General features: G+C 38.9%; 1 protein-coding gene across 4 annotated transcripts in view; it reads right to left on the bottom strand.

Moving 5' to 3' along the window:
* SGCZ (sarcoglycan zeta) overlaps positions 1-22,145 on the bottom strand; it is an 833,511-nt gene that overhangs the window by 140,249 nt on the left and 671,117 nt on the right. The gene's annotated exons all lie outside the window — the stretch shown is intronic.

The following is a 22,145-nucleotide window of genomic DNA, read 5'->3' as shown; positions in this document are numbered from 1 at the left end:
AATAAGATATTTTCAAAGCTGGGGAGGGAGAAACAAAGGGTCTGGGTCGGTCTGTGTGATGCTTTTTCCAGGGACAGAACAGGAATGGAGTCTTAGAACTTAGTAAGTAATCTAGCTAGATATGCGTTAGATTCTGTTTGTTTAAATGGCTGAGAAAATAAGCTGTGATGAATGGAATGGATATTCCTGTCTTTGTGTCTTTTTGTAATTTAAGGTTTTGCCTAGAGGGATTCTCTATGTTTTGAATCTAATTACCCTGTAAGGTATTTACCATCCTGATTTTACAGAGGTGATTCTTTTTTACTTTTTCTTGTATTAAAATTCTTCTTTTAAGAAACTGAATGCTTTTTCATTGTTCTTAAAATCTAAGGGTTTGGGTCTGTGGTCACCTATGCAAATTGGTGAGGATTTTTATCAAACCTTCCCCAGGAAGGGGGATGCAAGGTTTTGGTGAGGATTTTTGGGGAAAGAAGTTTCCAAACGGGCTCTTTCCTAATAAAATAAAACCGGTTAGACATTTGGTGGTGACAGAGAAAGTCCAAGGGCAAAAGGTAAAATAGCTTGTACCTTGGGGAAGTTTTAACCTAAGCTGGTAAAAGTAAGCTTAGGAGGTTTTCATGCAGGTCCCCACATCTGTACTCTTGAGTTCAGAGTGGGGAAGGAACCTTGACAGGTGTACACTTCAGATCCTGAATTACTTGAGGGATCACTTCCCTCTGCATGACCATAACTTGCCACAACTGGTGTGTTCCACTGGAACAATGGAAGAGACAACCTCAAGAATGAGGTCAACGTACACAGGGCATAGAGGTAAGCTTTCTCAGCTACTGGCCTGTGTCTGTGGAAATTAATTCCAAAGGAGATTGAAATTATCATGACCCTCAGCACATACTGAAAAACTGTAAAACCCACCTCCTTAACCAAATCACCAAAAATCACATTTTTAAAGCTTACAGAATGAAAGAATGAGTGAGAGATACAGAGACCTTATCTACACTTTTAATCATTTTAATGTGCTCAGATACCCTGGTGTGGGATGCCCTAAAAAAGCCTAGACAGATAGCTCTTCTGTTTCTATTTCTCTATAAGTTGCCTGTTGGTACTTTTCAAAGACTTACAGTTGGATATTAGTTCTAAGGACTTGGATAATCTTAAACTGAAAAAAACAAAACAGAACAAAAAGTATAAAACCCCACAAATTGTAAGGACAATAAAGGGCACAGAGATCTGGTCACCAAATTGGAGAGGGAAGTTAAGAAAATAAGATGTAGGGAAAGTTTGTCTTTTAATAAGAAGGTTTATTTCTGGAATTCTATTTTTAGTTTGCTCTGAACTTAATGGAGTACTAAACAAAGCTGAAAACCCTAAATCTTATATGATTTAAGTAACTCTACTAAAATTATCAGTTGCTTGAACAACAAACTGGAGATTGTTCTGTACATTTTTTGTTAGCTATACATAACTGTATTTGTTTCTCCAATGCTGAGGCTTCCTGATAACACTTTTTGAGGTTTGGATCACAAGCTGTGAAGAATCAGTTATTGCTACATCTTAATTTTTTGCTCTCTTGGCAATGATTTCTGTAATGCTGGTTCTATCTATTGTTCCCATGTTAAATAAGAAGTTTACATATCTCCAATCAACTATGAACGGCTCCACTGAAATGTAAAAAATGGTTCATATTATTGTTGCTCTCCTTCACTCTACACCCATACACTTGCTTATTTCAACCAATTCTTGCATGTTTTCATGAACCACAATCATAGTCTATGGCAGGGATTATGTTTGTACATAACCTGGTGCAATGGGGCTCTGATGAGTTTAAGGTACTTAAATGAGGCCTGTAGGTATCACTGTCACACAAATAATAAATCATAATAATTTGAAAGGTAAATTAGTAAATCATCTCTTGGTTATGGGATAGATTATATATTTTTCTGTATCTCCAAAATGTATCTGTCTTGATCATGACAGCATAGGATCTATGAGTTTTGCATTTGTCCTAAACAATGGCAGATGTCGCATCATCCATCTTTACTCTTGACCATCAAGAACATAGATTCAGGTCTGGGAATGCCCTTGCTTTTCCCCTTTCATGAAAATAAATTCAGTATGTATCTTTTGCCACCCTATTTGGTTTGTCAGACTTGAAGCATCAACAGGAATATTGCAATATATTGTATAAATTAGGAGGAAAAGAATACCCAAAGTTGCACAAATGAAATCCTCTCCATATATCAGATTGTCACCCACAGTTCTGACAAACCAACAATCGTAAGTGAGTTTGAAAAGAATGTACTCTATACTCTGCTTCTGCACATTCTTTAACCTTGTAAAATCTTTAACAAGCATCTTAGTCATCGTAAGACACAAATTGAGTGGTATCTGAGCTCAAAATTTCTTAAATGGTCTTCCTCTAAAATTTGTCATTTGTGGAGAAGAGATATTCAATACCACCTTTACTCTAGGACATGACTTAATGTTTCAATACATTTTCTAACAGAAAGGCAGTTTGCCATGAGACTTGCCAGTCACAGATAAAGAAAAGTCACCAGTTCTGTTCAGAAGGTCAAAATAAAGGAATTAAGATTCTTCAGAAATGATTATAGTTCAGGGAGAGAGCACAGGACACATCCCTTGAAGGGGGGCATATTATTTTTTATTGACTATGGCATTGGCCTCTACCCTTTAGTTGCAGATACTTGCAAACTTTGAATACTGTAGATCTTTTCCAAATGAAATCATTAGGGATGTCGTCTTCTTCTACCATCTAACTTCTAATTATTTAATTCTGCTTTGGTAACTGTCTAACTCTTTGGTGCATAACAGTTTAGGAAGTGCTCAGTTGCAGATATTTGAAGAAAACCTCTCACTTTCACTTTCGGCTACATCTACACTTGGAGCTAGGGGTGTTATTCCAAGCTTGAATAGCCATATTTGCGATAGCTCTCATTAAGCTAGCATGCTAAAAATAACACTGTAACTGGGCTAGCAGGGTAGTGTCAGCATGGGCAACCTGTCCTCAGTACAAATGCTCCCAGGCCACATGGGTATGTTCTCGGGATGTTGCCAGTGTTGCCAGTCACCTAGCTCCAAGTGTACAGATAGCCTTAGTGACTTTAACAAATACAGCCCTGTGGCTTATAGCTTTCTACTGTCTATATTCAGAGTAGACTAGCGTAGGAGATTCCTAATAAGATATTATTCCTTCATTCAATAGAACTCATAACATAAGAGAGTTCTAAAAAAAAGTCTAGAATTATTACAATTCTAAGAAATCAAACTGTTGGATTTTTTTTGGTTACAAGATTACAGTGCAACATGGGAACTCTCAAGTAAACACCCAAATGCATGCATTTTCTTATCAAGAGTTATATGACCAAACTTTAAAAGGGGCCTCATTCTGCATAACAATATTATTCCCAGGGAGGTTTTTTGTGTGTGTTTTTAAAGATAAAAAAATTAATTTGCATGTGAATATGTAGTTTGTGCACTAAAATCTAAGTTTTCAGAGTCTGCTTTGGAAAATTTGTCTTATAATGCTTGCAACTGACATATCACTGGCTTTGGTGTGGTATCTATGTGGAGTTTTTTATTCCTTGTAAAGTTTTTGGCATCTGGACAAGATCTAATGAGAGGAAAGGATGATCAAACATCTTCCTTTCTGAATATTACAGTAGTTGTCATTAGCAACTACTATATTTAAGCTTCCATTATAACTCTGTAGATTTCATTATAACTTTATTAATAATCTGTCCAAAAAGATTTCCTGTGGGGCTGAAATTTAAATGATCTCACAAAAAACACACATATTCTTGGTCAAATTAAAAATGGAGCAAATTTACCACCTATTTTTAAGCTTCAAGTCAATGTTAAAAATACACCATTTCATATTCTGACTACTAGTTTCTGTGTAAAGAAAACTAAAAAAATTGCTGAACGTAGACAGTTCAAGCTTATCACATAAAGTCCTCACTGAAAACTAGAAGCTTCAGTTTTAAATATTAAGATATAAGCATCTGAAAATGCTCTTTGGCATAGTTGTTACCCAAGAACCTCTTGATGCCAATTGGCAGAGGTCACAAGAGTAAACAGGGCTTCAGGGATCCCTTGTGTTCACCAAAGAGGGTCATGTAAGGTCTTTACTGAAAGCCTGTGTCATACCATCATCATAATAACTGTGTGATGTATGTTTGGAAAATGTGAGGAGTTATTTATATATGCTTAAATTATGTTCTCTAGGCTCTGTAGTTAAATGAAGGTCACTCAAAGGCAGCAAATTCTGAGACAAACTTCTCCAGACAAGTGGCAAGAGACATTTATCTCCCTGAATATTGTGTATCTCACAACAGAAGTCTAGTGGCACACTGAGTCAAATGCTAATGAAGAGCTGTGGAGACTTCAGAAGGAAATTAAAAAGAAGTAGTAATCAGAAGGGGGAGGGGTCCTGAAACAGAGTTATAATAAACAATATCTGGAAGATTTAGGATATAGAGGTGAAATATAAGTATTACTTAATATTGTAACACAGGGCCTCTAAGTGGAGGCCTATAAGATATTTAGCTTAGTTAAACAAGGCCTTGCGCCTAAAGATAGGTTTCTACTGGTAGTTTAACTTATGCATGACCCAAGGTCACATGATAAAACATCTATTCCTATGACTGTTTCAACTGTTAATATTTAGTACATATGTACTTCAGTGTTCCAGTTAAAGCTAATTAGAGTATTTTGGGGATTTTTGCAGACATTGGGTATGAGCAATGTGCTAACCACAAGTTATGGTGAATGAATAATGTCAGTGTTAATAAATATATGGGGAACTAATAAACTAGCCTATGAAAAATGTGGCACCCCAAAGTAGTGGGGTGTGGAAGTTCAAATAGGAAAAGGTGTTGCAAACCTTCATAAGTATGCATGAACCCCAGTGGGCATCAGTGTAACACATTATAATAGCTGTATCCTGGCCGGCCTGCCTTGGGAACCATCAGGAAGACAATCACTCGTGATGATTGTGAAGATAATGACAAACACTCCGGGGTTCCCCACAAGGTGGTGTGAATGAGGCCAGTCATAGGGCTAAACATTTTGTACAAACTCTCTATCTGTTGCTGTATTTCAGTGTTCATTGTTTATTATTTGCTTAGTGGATTTGTAAATAAGGGGACCTGTGATAAATTGCAATGGTTTCTTGTGTGTTCCTCTGGTCTCATTCCAATAACTTTGATAGTAATCTTCCTAATGCTGTAGCCATTTAGAAGACCTAACCCTTATTGACCACTGCAGTTTAAGAAATTTAATCTATTCATGGAAGATAGGTCCATCAATGATTAGCAGCCAGGATGGTCAGGGATGCAACCCCATGCTCTGGGTGTCCTTAAACCTCTGACTGGATGGCAGTGGCTACATCACATGATTGTTGTTCTGTTCTGTTCATTCCCTCTTAAGCATATGGCAGCAACCACTGTCAGAAGACAGGATACTGGGTTAGATGGACCATTGGTCTGACCCAGTATGGCCATTCTTATTTTCTTAATCAAGACACCAATTAGCACTCACCTAGGACATGAGAGACTCAGGTTTGAGTCCCTGGCTCAAATCCTACAGAGCAGGACTAGAACATGGGTCTCTGACATACCAAGTGAGAGGCTATTGACTATTCTTGGGTGGGTCTCCCCCCATCCCGGACCTGATAAAGTTGTATGGATGAACTAGTATTTTACAAAGGGCAAAACATATTCTTCAGAAAATTATTGTTCGACTTAGTGACTAATCCTTTCCTCTCTCACAGCTCAAACATGTAATGCGGACCTTGACAAGCAGAAGTTTTAAAATGTCTTATTTACAAAAAGTTACATATGACAATCTCAAGTTTAAAACACAAAACTTTAATGAGCATCTTTATGAGATGATATCTAGAACTTTCTATCTGGTGCGTTCCCTATGTGGCCTTATGGGTACTCACACACACATGCATGCATGCACACAGCCACACTTTCACTTCCACATACTAAAAAGAAAGAAAATGAAAAAGGCTGAGACATCTCTCAACTAATAATTTAAAAAATGTACAAAATTTAAAATGGTAAGGAGTTTCTGAAATCTTCAATGGGGTGGGGGTGGGCGGAAAGAACCTCAACAATTCTTTTCCCTTTACCATAAAGAGTGTAACCCTTTATTAAACAAGAAAGGTAACATAAGCAGAAAGTAAACACATTTTTTTTTCCAGTTTAGGATTCATCCTAGTCTTATGGGATCATTGGAGTTGCAATGGAGAAAATAGTGCTACACTGGATGAGGATCACTGATTGGGGAATACAACTTTCCCTACAGATTTCTCCTTTTTTATGTTACATCTACCCTGCAGATTTTTGCTAGCATAGCCATATCAAAGTAATGGGTAAGAAAAGATGGAATCCTTCTTTGTTAGCAGAAATCTGTAGTATAGACACACCTATATGGTCGAAATTGTGCCTTTACCAATACAGCTTGTTTCATTTGTGGGTGTTGGTTTTACTATAGTTGTACAGAGCAAAACTTTGCTGATATAGCTAGGTCCACACTAGAAGCACTTTGCCAATATAATATACCAGTATTCCTATCCTGGTAAAGCACTGCTAGCGTAGAGCTCGCCCCCCTGGAAGTTATAGTCTTACCCCTGAGCAAATGAGGTATAGTGAGGTGGGTGAAATTGAACCCAAATGTACCTTTGGTTCACTGGGGACTAGTGTCACAGGCCTTTCTACCATTTCAAGGACTAAAAGCAACGTCGGGTGCTTTAAATACTTAAAATAGAAAAACCAGCTAAAATCACTCTAAGGAGCATATTCTGCCTCCAGATAGAAATGTACAACATTCATTTTAGTCAGTGGGAGTCCTGTGTGAATTTCTGTCTTTTTCATTCCTAAAATAAGGCTGTGCTCAAATTCCTCCAGTGACGAGCATATTTCTTTTATTTTGCTGCAGGGGATTATGAAGATGGTCAGCACCCTAAGTATGAGAGATTCTATTTTCTTGCATAGCAAAGCTATTTGAACTCAAGTTTTGTCACTGATTCTCATAATACAGCTAAATGGCCTTTTTGGTCAAAAATGGCCTGTTAAATATTTTATGTGACATTTCCCAAAGCCAATTTGTTTGCCAGTTGTTCACAACAGTTTTAACTTTTGGAGAGACACCTTATAAAGTGGTATAAATATTAAATCTGAAATACTTGCTTCTTTTACAGTAGTCAACGGATAGTTCAACCAAAGCATTTTATAAGCCAAGCACTAATGTTTCTTTTGCATAATGCTTTCCTAAAACTGTACCCTAACAATAACATTTTTCTGGGTCAGATCTTTCTGATTCTTCAAATATATTCTCCCTGAAGGGTAGAAGAAAAATTTTAGTTTGAAATAATTCTAACTTGACTCAATCAATGGCATTTAGGTTTTAGTAGACTACTATGACAAATTAGCTCTAGGTTTTGTTAAATACTAGACAAAATCAAACTGATGTGAAAAAGACAAAAGGCAAAGAAAAGTGTATTAATATTTTTCTTCCTTGTAAATTATATCAGAATGAATTATAAAACTGAAGTCCTAACAGCATCGGTTTGAAGTTATATTGAGGGAAGTGTTGAACAAAACCAATATATTTCAATTCTTACCTTCAAACACCTGTATTATTTCAGCTGTGACTATCTCATGAGACTGACTCAACTGTGTTTTCAGCTTGATATGGGAATATATGCATTTGGAGATCTTCAAAATCATGTTTATTTAGTTTATAAAATTACATATCCACTGTACAAGTCTCTGGGCACATGAACATCTACTGCTCAAAAATCAAAGGTCAAATTTTCAAAATTAGGCTGTAATTTTTGGCCTGCAGTTTTGTATCCATAGCCGACTGATGGCAGAAAACTGCAAAATTAGAAGCTGGGTTGAGGCCTTTGAAAATGTGGCCCATAATTAAAAAAGCAACAACCCATAACATACTGCAAATAACTGTTTGCCAAAAAGATGATTTCCAATATTCACAATAAAGAGAAACTAAAGAACACCTTCCCTAAGTGCTTATCTAACCAGTTCTTTTGACATGAGGAACGTCTCAACTAATGACAGGTTTCAGAGTAGCAGCCATGTTAGTCTGTATTCACAAAAAGAAAAGGAGTACTTGTGGCACCTTAGAGACTAACAAATTTATTTGAGCATAAGCTTTCGTGAGCTCACGAAAGCTTAGGTTCAAATAAATTTATTAGTCTCTAAGGTGCCACAAGTACTCCGTCTCAACTAATGTAACATCAGAGAAGGACCTGAGTGAACAGATGGGCCTGGCATTGTCATGAAGGTCAGTAAATGTAGGTTCTGGCAGACTAACATGGAGTCTAAATTCCAGAGTTAAGGATCTTCCATTGAAAATGGTTTTCCCTACCCAGTGCAGCAGGTCCTACTCATTTTTCTCTTTGCCACCTGATTCAAGGATTTAATGTAGGAGGATTTAGACTCAGGTTTCCGGAGGGGAGGAGGATGGATATTTAACATTTAGATACTTCTCTTAACCCATCTCATCTTAATAAAAAACTTATTTTATTTTAACTTTGCTTTTGTGAAAGAAATGCACGAGTCTCAATCAAGAATTGATTAGAAAAACATCGTATGTGCCATGCTGTCCTTTTAGTGTTGAAACATCTTCATCTTTCATTGTATTGTCTCACTTCTTATTTTCGCTAATGCTTTGTATAAAATGTCTACAGGTACTGCTTTGTGGATGAAAAGGTTTATTTGGATTTATTCATTCTACTATATTACCTGTGATTCATGATATCTGGAGGCTGTTCCAAAGCCATAATTCAGTAGGACTAAAACACATGACAGATATTGTAACAAAATGAGAAGGGGTATAAGGTTTATATGATCTAGAGGGAAAATAACCAGGTTATAACAGAAGGATTCCACCACTCTTCCACTGACAATACAATACACTGGCAATACAAATCAATTTGTGGGGTGAAACCTGAATCCCTGTGAAATCTTACATCAGGTGCATTTAAATCCATCCCCAGCTTGACTGTCACTAAAAATTTAATTGAAATATTTTGAAATACACTGAGGCATGTGGCAGAGTATCATTTTTTGCTCATGAACACTAATAAAGGGCAACCTGTGACAGGCTACCATTTCACTCAGTCTATTTTGCTTTGTATGGTAGAGTCTGTTGATTTCTTAGTGACTTTTGTCCATATTAAATCAGAATTCAGTGAATCTCATAAACTAACTGTACAGCCAAAACTATCTTTAAAAAAAGCTGTCTATCTTGTCTGGTAGAGCTAATGACTACAGACTACTAGGGTCTTGCTTTAAATTCATTAGTAATAAAATGAACTTCTACACAACAAATCCAGTCACCAGCTGGTGGAGTTTTTTAACTGGATAATGTGCCCTAATGTCTTTTCCACCAGTTCATAGACAAGTATAACTGCAGTATATTTTATTCTTTTAAAAAGAAGGGAGAAGAAATATTAACTGTAGATGTACTGAGATTAATGATAAAAGTACGCAAGTCAACCAGTCAGCAGCTGAAAAAATATATGAATATGGTTGACTAACCAGAAGGCATTGTGTGCTGCTTTAGAAATATTACATCAGCATTCCAAAAAGGAAATTAATTGAAAAAGGACTAGTGCTAGAGATGTCAGTTTCCTTTATGAATATTCAGTAACACTGGCTTTGAGTGTACCCAGGGATCTATAGGTAAGATACTTCTACTTCTATCTGTACCACTGCCAAATTCTCTCCCAGGATTTGTATACTACAACAATCTATCCATCTGTACCTGCTATTCACACTGCATTCCAAACTAAAATTCACATCAGAATTATTCCAGCTATACCTATAAAGGGATCACATCCAAACATGAAGAAACTTTTCTAAAATAAAATGATCAAGTATGTGAAAGATTGTAGAATATGAATTCTTCAAACTTTCAGGAGCAAATAGGACCTCAAGCAGAATAGCAAACCTATAGAAGGAAATATATTTTAAAAGCTATGATAGTAAAAAAATCTGCCAATGTTACAGGCCAAATTTTACATAATTTTTTGCATTCAGACGGCAAAATATCCATGACAAACTAGGATTTTACACTGTCACTTGGCTGCATCCCATGATCACTTGGAACTTCAAGGAAGCAGCAGAGACAGAACTCAGATTCTTGTCCAAATTCATAGGCCACTACCATTTGGAATTGAGAAGTAGTATAATGCATATGACAAACTAAGTTGCTAGCCTGGGAAATGGAAGCTGCTTGCCTGCTCCTCTGCAAGCTTCTTATATGACCTTGGGAAACTGACATTCTGAAAGTCTTTCTGTGCCTCAGCTTCCCATCTGTAAAATGAGGATAATAGCATTTACCTACCTCACAGGGATGTTAGGAGGATAAACACATTAAAAAGGTGGTTAAGCACTGTGAAAAATATGGAAGATATCAGTATTATTTTTATGATTATGTGTACCTCTGTTTATTTGAGTCTTATTATGCTCTTTGGTACATGGGATCAAAGAGCTATCTCCTGTAGGAGCTCTCCTCATGTCCCAAGGAAGGCAGACAGCTGTTTTAGGTAACCCAGCCACTGGTACTTTATTGACAATACAGGGTCAATGCCTTTGAAATTTTGCCTCTGACCAAGCTGGCTTGGTACAGGAACGAGGTACTTCAGGAAAGTTCCTGGGTAAGGATAAAAGGGGTAAAAAACAAGGGTGATGTTATGGTAAGGGTCTACTACAGACCACCTCATCAGGAAGAAGTAGTGGATCAGGCTTTTTTTTAAACAACTAAAAAAATCATCCAAAGCACAGGACTTGGTGGTTATGGGGGACTTCAACTACTCAGACGTCTGTTGGGAGAATAACACAGCAAGCACAGATTATCCAACAAGTTCTTGGAATGTATTGGAGACAATATTTTATTTCAGAAGGTGGAGAAAGCTACTAGGAGAGAGGCAGTTCTTGATTTTATTTTGACAAAGAGAGGAATTGGTTGAGAATTTGAAAGTGAAAGGCAGCTTGGGGATAGTGATCATGAAATGATAGAGTTCATGATTCTAAGGAATGGTAGGAGGGAGAACAGCAAAATAAAGACAATGGATTTCAAGAAGGCAGACTTTAGCAAACTCAGGGAGCTGGTAGATAAGATCCCATGGGAAGCAAGTCTAAGGGGAAAAAATTCAAGACAGTTGGCAGTTTTTCAAAGTAACATTATTAAGGGCAGAAGAGCGAACTATCCATTGTGTAAGAAAGATAAGAGATATGGCAAGAGACCACCCTGACTTAACCGAGAGATCTTCAATGATCTTAAAAAAAAGTACTACAAAAAGTGGAAACTAGGTCTAATTACAAAGGTTGAATATAAACAAATAACACAAGTATGTAGGAACAAAATTAAAAAAGGCAAAGTCAGAAAATGAGATCAAACTAGCTAGAGACATAAAGGGTAACAAGAAGACATTCTACAAATACATTAGAAGCAGGAGGAAGACCAAGAACAGGGTAAGCCCATTACTCAGTGAGGGGATGGGAAATAACTAAAAATATGGAAATGGCAGAGGTGCTTTGTTTCGGTTTTCATCAAGAAGGTTGGTGGTGCTCGTATGTCTAACTTAGTGAATGCCAGTGAAAATGAGGTAGAAACAGGCTAAAATAGGGAAAGAACAAGTTCAAAATTATTAAGACAAGTTTGATGTCTTCAAGTCCCCAGGGCCTGATGAAAAGCATCCTAGAATACTCAAGGAGCTGACTGAAGAGATATCTGAGCCAGTAGTGATTATCTTTGAAAAGTCATGGAAGATGGGAGAGATTCAAGATGACTGGAAAAGGGCAAATATAGTGCCAATCTATAAAAAGGGAAATAAGAACAACCTGGGGAGCTATGGACCAGTCAGCTTAACTTCTTCACCAAGAAAGATAAAGGAGCAAATAATTAAGCAATCAATTTGCAAACATCTAGAACATAATAAGGTGATAAGTAACAGTCAGCATGGATTTGTCAAAAAAAAATCATGTCAAACCAACCTGATAGCCTTTTTTGACAGGGTAACAACTCTTGTGGATGAGGTGGGGGGGGGGAGAGGGAAGACAGGGGATGGTAAACATGGTATATCTTGACTTTAATGATACACATGCTTTTGATACACAAGCTTTTGATACACATGTCTCACATGACCTTCTCATAAACAAACTAGGGAAATGCAACCTAGATGGAGCTACTATAAGGTGAGTGCAAAACTGGCTGGAAAACCATTCCCAGAGAGTAGTTATCAATGGTTCACAGTCATGCTGGAAGCTCGTAATGAGTGGGGTCCTGCAGGGATCAGTTCAGGGTCCCGTTGTGTTCAATATCTTCATCATTGATTTAGATAATAGAGAGTACACTTATAAAGTTTGAGGATGATACCAAGCTGGAAGGGGTTGCAAGTGCTTTGGAGGATAGAATTAAAATTCAAAATGATCAGGACAAACTGGTGAAATGGTCTGAAGTAAATAGGATGAAATTCTATAAGGACAAATGCAAAGTACTCCATGTAGGAAGGAAAAATCAGTTCCACATTCAAAATGGAAAATGACTGCCTAGGAAGGAGTACTGTGGAAAGGGATCTGAAGGTCATAGTGGACAAGAAGCTAAATATGAGTTAATAGTGTAACACTGTTGCAAAAAAAGCGAACATCATTCTGAGACATATTAAGTAGGAGTGTTGTAAGCAAGACACGAGAAGTAATTCTTCCACTCTACTCCGCGCTGATTAGGCCTCAGCAGGAGTATTGTGTCCAGTTCTTGGCACCACATTTCAGGAAAGATGTGGACAAGCTGGAGATAGTTCACAGAAGAGCAACAAAAATGATTAAAGGTTTAGCAAACATGACCCATGAGGGAAGATTGAAAAAACTGAGTTTGTTTAGTCTGGAAAAAAGACTGAGAGGGGACATGATAACCATTTTCAAGTACATAAAAGGTTTTACAAGGAGGAGGGAGAAAAATTGTTGCTCTTAACCCTGAGGATAGGACAAGAGCAATGGGCTTAAATTGCAGCAAGGGAGGTTTAGAACACTAAGAAAAACTTACTGTCAGGGTGGTTAAGCACTGGAATAAATTGACTAGGGAGGTTGTGGAATCTCCATCATTGGAGATTTTTAAGAGCAGGTTAGACAAATACCTGTCAGGGAAGATCTAGATAGAACTTAGTCCTTTCATGAATATAGGGGACTGGTCTGGGTGAACTCTCAAGGTCCCTTCTAGTCCTATGATTCTATCTAGTTCTTTTTTGAATCTGGTTATAGTCTTGGCCTTCACAAGATCCTCTGGCAAGGAGTTCCACAAGTTGACTATGTGTTGTGTGAAAAAATACCCGCTGCCTATTAATTTCATTTGGTGACCCTAGTTCGTGTGTTATATTAGAAATATGGCAAAAAGACCCATAAGTGATTTACAATAACTTCTTGTAAAACATTATGAGAAATGATTGAAGAAATCTTGCATCTTTTGACTATTTTAAATATACTTTACACTGGATAATTTTAAGGAACTTTTTGTTTTATATTAAATGGTCATATGAAATATTATAAAAATATCCTATAAAACAACAAGCACATCCTACATGCCTTACTCAGGTAAAACTCGCATTGACTTCAATGGATGGCTTTACCTGGGAGAGTGGGGGAAGACTAGCTAATTAAGGACATAGGATTTTGCCCTAATTGATTTGAGTTGTTCTTCAAAATCTGATTATTAACTATTCAGCATTCATTCTGCCTTGACTAAAATATATTATTTTCACTATTCCTATCCCTCCAACACATGAAAATGGATCATCCTGGAAAGTAAATAAGACATCTGGTTTAACTGCTGTTTTTAACTGTTGGGCATGCTGCTAGCAGTTACCAAGTGCCATTCTTCCAAAGTGCTAATGCTTGCATAAATATTTTAAAGTTACTAAAATTTATTTTCATCAGGTGAAGTGAGATGACATGAATCATGTTACATACCTATTTCAGAGTAGCAGCCGTGTTAATCTGTATTCGCAAAAAGAAAAGGAGTACTTGTGGCAACTTAGAGACTAACAAATTTATTTGAGCATAAGCTTTCGTGAGCTACAGTATCCGATGAAGTGAGTTGTAGCTCACGAAAGCTTATGCTCAAATACATTTGTTAGTCTCTAAGGTGCCACAAGTACTCCTTTTCTTGTTACATACCTATGTCTCTGAGCTGCCTTTGCTCCAACTGTCCTATAAGCCTATTTGCACATGGCTTTCAACAGGTCAAGAAAAAGTGGCTGGCATACTGAAAATTCATATTTATTCTACTTGCTATAATCTTTAGTAGAAAATTACCTTGGCCAATCAATCACTTCCAAGCATTCTTTCATAATGCAAGGCTACCTTTTATCACAAGGCCAGCTGTCAGCTGCTTTTTTTTTTTGGTTTGAAGACACAAAACTTTGGATCTATAAAACCCATACATTTAATCTTTAATATCTGAGTTATCAAGAAAAGTTAAACTAGCTATTCATTTCTTGTCCAAAAAAGTTTACTTTTCATTAAAAAAGGAGAAGCTTGAAAAGAACATATATTATTAAATCAATTTTGATCACTCATATATTTAGTTTTCATATTTCTTGTTTCATTATTCAGTTGGTATAATCACACAATAAAATAGGACATAAAGTATATATATATATAGATTTTCCTCATTTGTAATGCATAGGATTGTGCATATTCTTGCCTAGAGCTAGCACACTAGAATTAGTACACTGTATTCACATACATAAACTATGATATAATGGTATTAAGAATTTGACTAAACAGCAAAAGTAATGGAATTAGGAGTAGGCACTGAGGCCCATACGTTGTTTTATGGTGTCATGAACTGAGACTCTCCTGAAATAAGAAAAGGAGTACTTGTGGCACCTTAGAGACTAATAATTTTATTAGAGCATAAGCTTTCGTGAGCTACAGCTCACTTCATCGGATGCATTTGGTGGAAAAAACAGAGGAGAGATTTATATACACACACACAGAGAACATGAAACAATGGGTTTATCATACACACTGTAAGGAGAGTGATCACTTAAGATAAGCCATCACCAGCAGCAGGAGGGGGAAAGGAGGAAAACCTTTCATGGTGACAAGCAAGGTAGGCTAATTCCAGCAGTTATCAAGAATATCAGAGGAACAGTGGGGGGGTGGGGTGGGAGGGAGAAATACCATGGGGAAATAGTTTTACTTTGTGTAATGACTCATCCATTCCCAGTCTCTATTCAAGCCTAAGTTAATTGTATCCAGTTTGCAAATTAATTCCAATTCAGCAGTCTCTCGTTGGAGTCTGTTTTTGAAGCTTTTTTGTTGAAGTATAGCCACTCTTAGGTCTGTGATCGAGTGACCAGAGAGATTGAAGTGTTCTCCAACTGGTTTTTGAATGTTATAATTCTTGACGTCTGATTTGTGTCCATTCATTCTTTTACGTAGAGACTGTCCAGTTTGGCCAATGTACATGGCAGAGGGGCATTGCTGGCACATGATGGCATATATCACATTGGTAGATGCGCAGGTGAACAAGCCTCTGATTGTGTGGCTGATGTGATTAGGCCCTATGATTGTATCCCCTGAATAGATATGTGGACAGAGTTGGCAACGGGCTTTGTTGCAAGGATAGGTTCCTGGGTTAGTGGTTCTGTTGTGTGGTGTGTGGTTGCTGGTGAGTATTTGCTTCAGATTGGGGGGCTGTCTGTAAGCAAGGACTGGTCTGTCTCCCAAGATCTGTGAGTGATGGGTCGTCCTTCAGGATAGGTTGTAGATCCTTGATGATGCGTTGGAGAGGTTTTAGTTGGGGGCTGAAGGTGATGGCTAGTGGCGTTCTGTTGTTTTCTTTGTTGGGCCTGTCCTGTAGTAGGTGACTTCTGGGTACTCTTCTGGCTCTGTCAATCTGTTTCTTCACTTCAGCAGGTGGGTATTGTAGTTGTAGGAATGCATGATAGAGATCTTGTAGGTGTTTGTCTCTGTCTGAGGGGTTGGAGCAAATGCGGTTATATCGTAGCGCTTGGCTGTAGACAATGGATCCAGTGGTATGATCTGGATGAAAGCTAGAGGCATGTAGGTAGGAATAGCGGTCAGTAGGTTTCCGATATAGGGTGGTATTTATGTGACCACCGCTTATTAGCACCGTAGTGTCCAGGAAGTGGATCTCTTGTGTGGACTGGTCCAGGCTGAGGTTGATGGTGGGATGGAAATTGTTGAAATCATGGTGGAATTCCTCAAGAGCTTCTTTTCCATGGGTCCAGATGATGAAGATGTCATCAATGTAGCGCAAGTAGAGTAGGGGCATTAGGGGACGAGAGCTGAGGAAGGTGATGGCTTATCTTAAGTGATCACTCTCCTTACAGTGTGTATGATAAACCCATTGTTTCATGTTCTCTGTGTGTGTGTATATAAATCTCTCCTCTGTTTTTTCCACCAAATGCATCCGATGAAGTGAGCTGTAGCTCACGAAAGCTTATGCTCTAATAAATTTGTCTGTCTCCTGAAATACTGTCATACAATATGTGTGTGTTAGACATCAACCTCCGTTTTGGATTTGTTTACAGTAAAAATGGGTTTCAAAAGTAACTATTTTGATTTTTTGTAAGCTCTTGGTTTCTATTTTACTAAAATATATTTTGCTACTTTGAATCCCAAATGCTTGCTTTGTAACTGACTCACTTATCCATTGATTCTTTGGAACCATTGTCACAGTTCAGGACAACTGCACATGTATCCCCTCTACATGGTGCACCCAGGGCACCCACTCTAGGCTCCTGGCTCCTCGGCACCTTTCTCTTGGTTAGATGGCTCTCTCTCTCTCTCCTGGCCCAAATTTTTCCAGACTGCACAGTTCTCCACCTCCACTGTGATATTCCCATCAAGCCAGACTCCCATACAGACAAGCAGCATCTGTTATACTTTCTCTCCAAAAGCTATGTACAATGTAGATTGCCAGTAATCACAAGTTACCACACAGCTTTTTAGAATAAATGTGCTTGAATATAAAGGGGAAAGCTTTGGAGAGGAAACATTAAATACAAAAGAAGAATCTACTGTGACGTTATGAGTGCAGTATAATCTCTCATTGAAAGGTGACATAAGGCCAGAAAGTGTTAATTAACTCTCAGACTGACCTGACCCAGAGCCAAACTTTAAAGATGGGTTAGGAAAATATGTAAATGAATAGAGCTTTAAAATGCAAACCTGCATTGTTTGAGATAGAAAGGTAGGTGTGTGTTCAGGTCTTGTGATGTAAGCAAACAAGTCTTGTCTATTGCTATAGCTTTGATTCAAAGATCAAAAAAGGATTATTAACATTTATGAAGACACTTGAGTGAAGTAGTATTGTTGTCTATACGTCTCTTTGAAGATTGTGGTAACCTGTATCTGAACTATTTAATGGATAAATTACCCTGTGCTAATTGCCATGATGTTTAGGAGAAGGAAAGTTAAGCCTATTGTTTTCTCAGGCCAAAAGGCAACTGGAAATGTATAAAAACCCTGGGACATGATCCTTCTTCATCTCAGAGCTGCTTTGGGTTTCAAGAGGGGGAAACTTTAAGCCATAAGGATTGAGATCCCCAGTCACTGACTGGAGTCACCATGAATATAGACATTGGACTATAACCTATGGACTATTTCCAAAAGGACTTTTGGAAACTACAAGCTCATTTCTGCTATGTACCTGAACCTCAAGAATTGAATTCAAGTTTGTAGGTATATTGATCTTTTAACAAAAAATGACTATAGCATGTATTTTGGGTAAGATCTAAGTTATAATTGGACCTGGGTCTGGGGTCTGATCCTTTGGGATTGGGAGAACCTGTTCTTTTATATAATGAAAAAAAAATTCAGAATTCATCATCATATGTTTAACATGTATGTCTGGATGGAGGCCTGAGGCTGGGCACTTTAAGGGAACTGTGTTGTTTGAAGTTCTGAGTGACCAGTGAGGTACTATAGCAGCAGTTCTGTGCTGGCTTGGTATATTTAAGTATTGGAATATCCACCAGCTTTGGGGTTTTGTCTTCTCCGTTCTGTTTGCAGTTCACCCTAATTGAGTGACCTCAGGTGGCTCCCACGGGCAGCATCGTCACACCTACACATATGCTAAAAAGTTTACCAGATATTCCCCCCTTCCCCACCATCCCTCAACTCCAGCACGGGCTCTGGTAGGAGTCAGTCTTTTAAATCCCACAAAGGTTGTTTTTTTCCCCCCATGGTTACAATTTCATAGCACCCTTAGTTCAGAATCAGAATCACCATGAATAGGTTAGTCTTTTTTTTATACAGCTTGGGCCTTTTACTCTGAGAACAGGTAATTAGCAGACAACGGTCTTCTCCTCAGGGCATAGATTCAAAAGGCTGGGGTTTTGCCTAACTGGAGATGGTGGATTTGGAGTCACCTTCTTTAAGAGTTCTCAGGCAAAAATCACTTGATACTGTTTGTCCCAAAAATCCATTGTTGTCTGGCACATTGCTGAACACAGTTCTCTGAAGTTCATAATGCTTCCCAGGGCTCACATTCCATCTTCCCCCAGAGAGGTTTCATACAATCCTGGCCGACAAAAATACATCACCTCTGCATTTGTGTATTTGCTCTTAATATTCATTCACAGCATATATATTGTACTTTAAAGGCTCCTTTGGAATTCTTATGATTACTGCCATTGTCTATAAACTAAAATGGTACATTTTTTTTTTTAGTTTGCAGTTCTGAGATTTCCTTGCTCCCATTCAGTCTGACTCTAAGCCTGGTGTGTGAGCAGAGTTCCAGTCACCTGAGAAAAATATTTGGTGATTATGGGTTTCCACCTCTAACACTGAGAATGCTTCTCCATCCTTTGTTCAAGAGTCACAGTTTCAGGGTACTCCTGGAGCCCTGTTTGCTGCTGGAATCCAAAATGGTACCAATGGCTAAGGGCACTATTTTTCATCTGCTTCCAGCTCAGAATTTTTGACCTGTTCTTTCAGATCCAGACTTTGCTAAAAGAAAAGGAGTACTTGTGGCACCTTAGAGACTAACAAATTTATTAGAGCATAAGCTTTCGTGAGCTACAGCTCACTTCATCGGATGCATTTAGTGGAAAAAACAGAGGGGAGATTTATATACACACACAGAGAACATGAAACAATGGGTTTATCATACACACTGTAAGGAGAGTGATCACTTAAGATAAGCCATCACCAGCAGCAGGGGGGGGAAAGGAGGAAAACCTTTCATGGTGACAAGCAAGGTAGGCTAATTCCAGCAGTTAACAAGAATATCTGAGGAACAGTGGGGGGTGGGGTGGGGGGGAGAAATAACATGGGGAAATAGTTTTACTTTGTGTAATGACTCATCCATTCCCAGTCTCTATTCAAGCCTAAGTTAATTGTATCCAGTTTGCAAATTAATTCCAATTCAGCAGTCTCTCGTTGGAGTATGTTTTTGAAGCTTTTTTGTTGAAGGATAGCCACTCTTAGGTCTGTAATCGAGTGACCAGAGAGATTGAAGTGTTCTCCAACTGGTTTTTGAATGTTATAATTCTTGACGTCTGATTTGTGTCCATTCATTCTTTTACGTAGAGACTGTCCAGTTTGGCCAATGTACATGGCAGAGGGGCATTGCTCGCACATGATGGCATATATCACATTGGTAGATGCGCAGGTGAACGAGCCTCTGATAGTGTGGCTGATGTGATTACAGCCTGGATTTCTACATAGAGTGCTTCTGCCGACGTGCACGAGCTGAAATTGTGGAAAAGCAGCATCGCTTACCCCATAACCTCAGCCATGCAGAACATAGTGCCATCCACAGCCTCAGAAACAACTCGGACATCATAATCAAAAAGGCTGACAAAGGAGGTGCTGTCGTCATCATGAATAGGTCAGAGTATGAACAAGAGGCTACTAGGCAGCTCTCCAACACCACTTTCTACAAGCTATTACCCTCTGATCCCACTGAGAGTTACCAAAAGAAACTACAGCATTTGCTCAAGAAACTCCCTGAAAAACCACAAGAACAAATCCGCACAGACACACCCCTAGAACCCCGACCTGGGGTATTCTATCTGCTACCCAAGATCCATAAACCTGGAAATCCTGGACGCCCTATCATCTCAGGCATTGGCACCCTGACAGCAGGATTGTCTGGCTATGTAGACTCCCTCCTCAGGCCCTTCGTTACCAGCACTCCCAGCTATCTTCGAGACACCACTGACTTCCTGAGGAGACTACAGTCCATTGGTGATCTTCCTAAAAACACCATCCTAGCCACTATGCATGTAGAAGCCCTCTACACCAACGTTCCACACAAAGATGAACTACAAGTTGTCAGGAACAGTATCCCCGATACTGTCACGGCTAACCTGGTGGCTGAACTTTGTGACTTTGTCCTCACCCATAACTATTTCACATTTGGGGACAATGTATACCTTCAAATCAGCGGCACTGCGATGGGTACCCGCATGGCCCCACAGTATGCCAACATTTTTATGGCTGACTTAGAACAATGCTTCCTCAGCTCTCGTCCCCTAATGCCCCTACTCTACTTGTGCTACATTGATGACATCTTCATCATCTGGACCCATGGAAAAGAAGCCCTTGAGGAATTCCACTATGATTTCAACAATTTCCATCCGACCATCAACCTCAGCCTGGACCAGTCCACACAAGAGATCCACTTCCTGGACACTACGGTGCTAATAAGTGATGGTCACATAAACACCACCCTATATTGGAAACCTACTGACCACTATTCCTACCTACATGCCTTTAGCTTTCATCCAGATCATACCACTCGATCCATTGTCTACAGCCAAGCTCTACGATATAACCGCATTTGCTCCAACCCCTCAGACAGAGACAAACACCTGCAAGATCTCTATCATGCATTCCTACAACTACAATACCCACCTGCTGAAGTGAAGAAACAGATTGACAGAGCCAGAAGAGTACCCAGAAGTCACCTACTACAGGACAGGCCCAACAAAGAAAATAACAGAACGCCACTAGCCCCCATCACCTTCAGCCCCCAACTAAAACCTCTCCAACGCATCATCAAGGATCTACAACCTATCCTGAAGGACGACCCATCACTCTCACAGATCTTGGGAGACAGACCAGTCCTTGCTTACAGACAGCCCCCAATCTGAAGCAAATACTCACCAGCAACCACACACCACACAACAGAACCACTAACCCAGGAACCTATCCTTGCAACAAAGCCCGTTGCCAACTCTGTCCACATATCTATTCAGGGGATACAATCATAGGGCCTAATCACATCAGCCACACTATCAGAGGCTCGTTCACCTGCGCATCTACCAATGTGATATATGCCATCATATGCCAGCAATGCCCCTCTGCCATGTAAATGGCCAAACTGGACAGTCTCTATGTAAAAGAATGAATGGACACAAATCAGACGTCAAGAATTATAACATTCAAAAACCAGTTGGAGAACACTTCAATCTCTCTGGTCACTCGATTACAGACCTAAGAGTGGCTATACTTCAACAAAAAAGCTTCAAAAACAGACTCCAACGAGAGACTGCTGAATTGGAATTAATTTGCAAACAGGATACAATTAACTTAGGCTTGAATAGAGACTGGGAATGGATGAGTCATTACACAAAGTAAAACTATTTCCCCATGGTATTTCTCCCCCCACCCCACCCCTCACTGTTCCTCAGATATTCTTGTTAACTGCTGGAATTAGCCTACCTTGCTTGTCACCATGAAAGGTTTTCCTCCTTTCCCCCCCCTGCTGCTGGTGATGGCTTATCTTAAGTGATCTCCTTACACTCCACTCTCCTTACAGTGTGTATGATAAACCCATTGTTTCATGTTCTCTATGTGTGTATATAAATCTCCCCTCTGTTTTTTCCACTAAATGCATCCGATGAAGTGAGCTGTAGCTCACGAAAGCTTATGCTCTAATAAATTTGTTAGTCTCTAAGGTGCCACAAGTACTCCTTTTCTTTTTGCGAATACAGACTAACACGGCTGCTACTCTGAAACCAGACGTTGCTAAAGTAATCTATGTCTTTATGACTTCGTTGGTGGATTATTGCCATTTGTTCTACAAGGGTGATTCAGGGGAGTAGCTCCCCC

The sequence above is a fragment of the Dermochelys coriacea genome, chromosome 4, assembly GCF_009764565.3.
Source record: "Dermochelys coriacea isolate rDerCor1 chromosome 4, rDerCor1.pri.v4, whole genome shotgun sequence".
NCBI lineage: Eukaryota > Metazoa > Chordata > Testudines > Dermochelyidae > Dermochelys > Dermochelys coriacea.
This window is presented reverse-complemented; position numbering and strand designations above follow the sequence as displayed.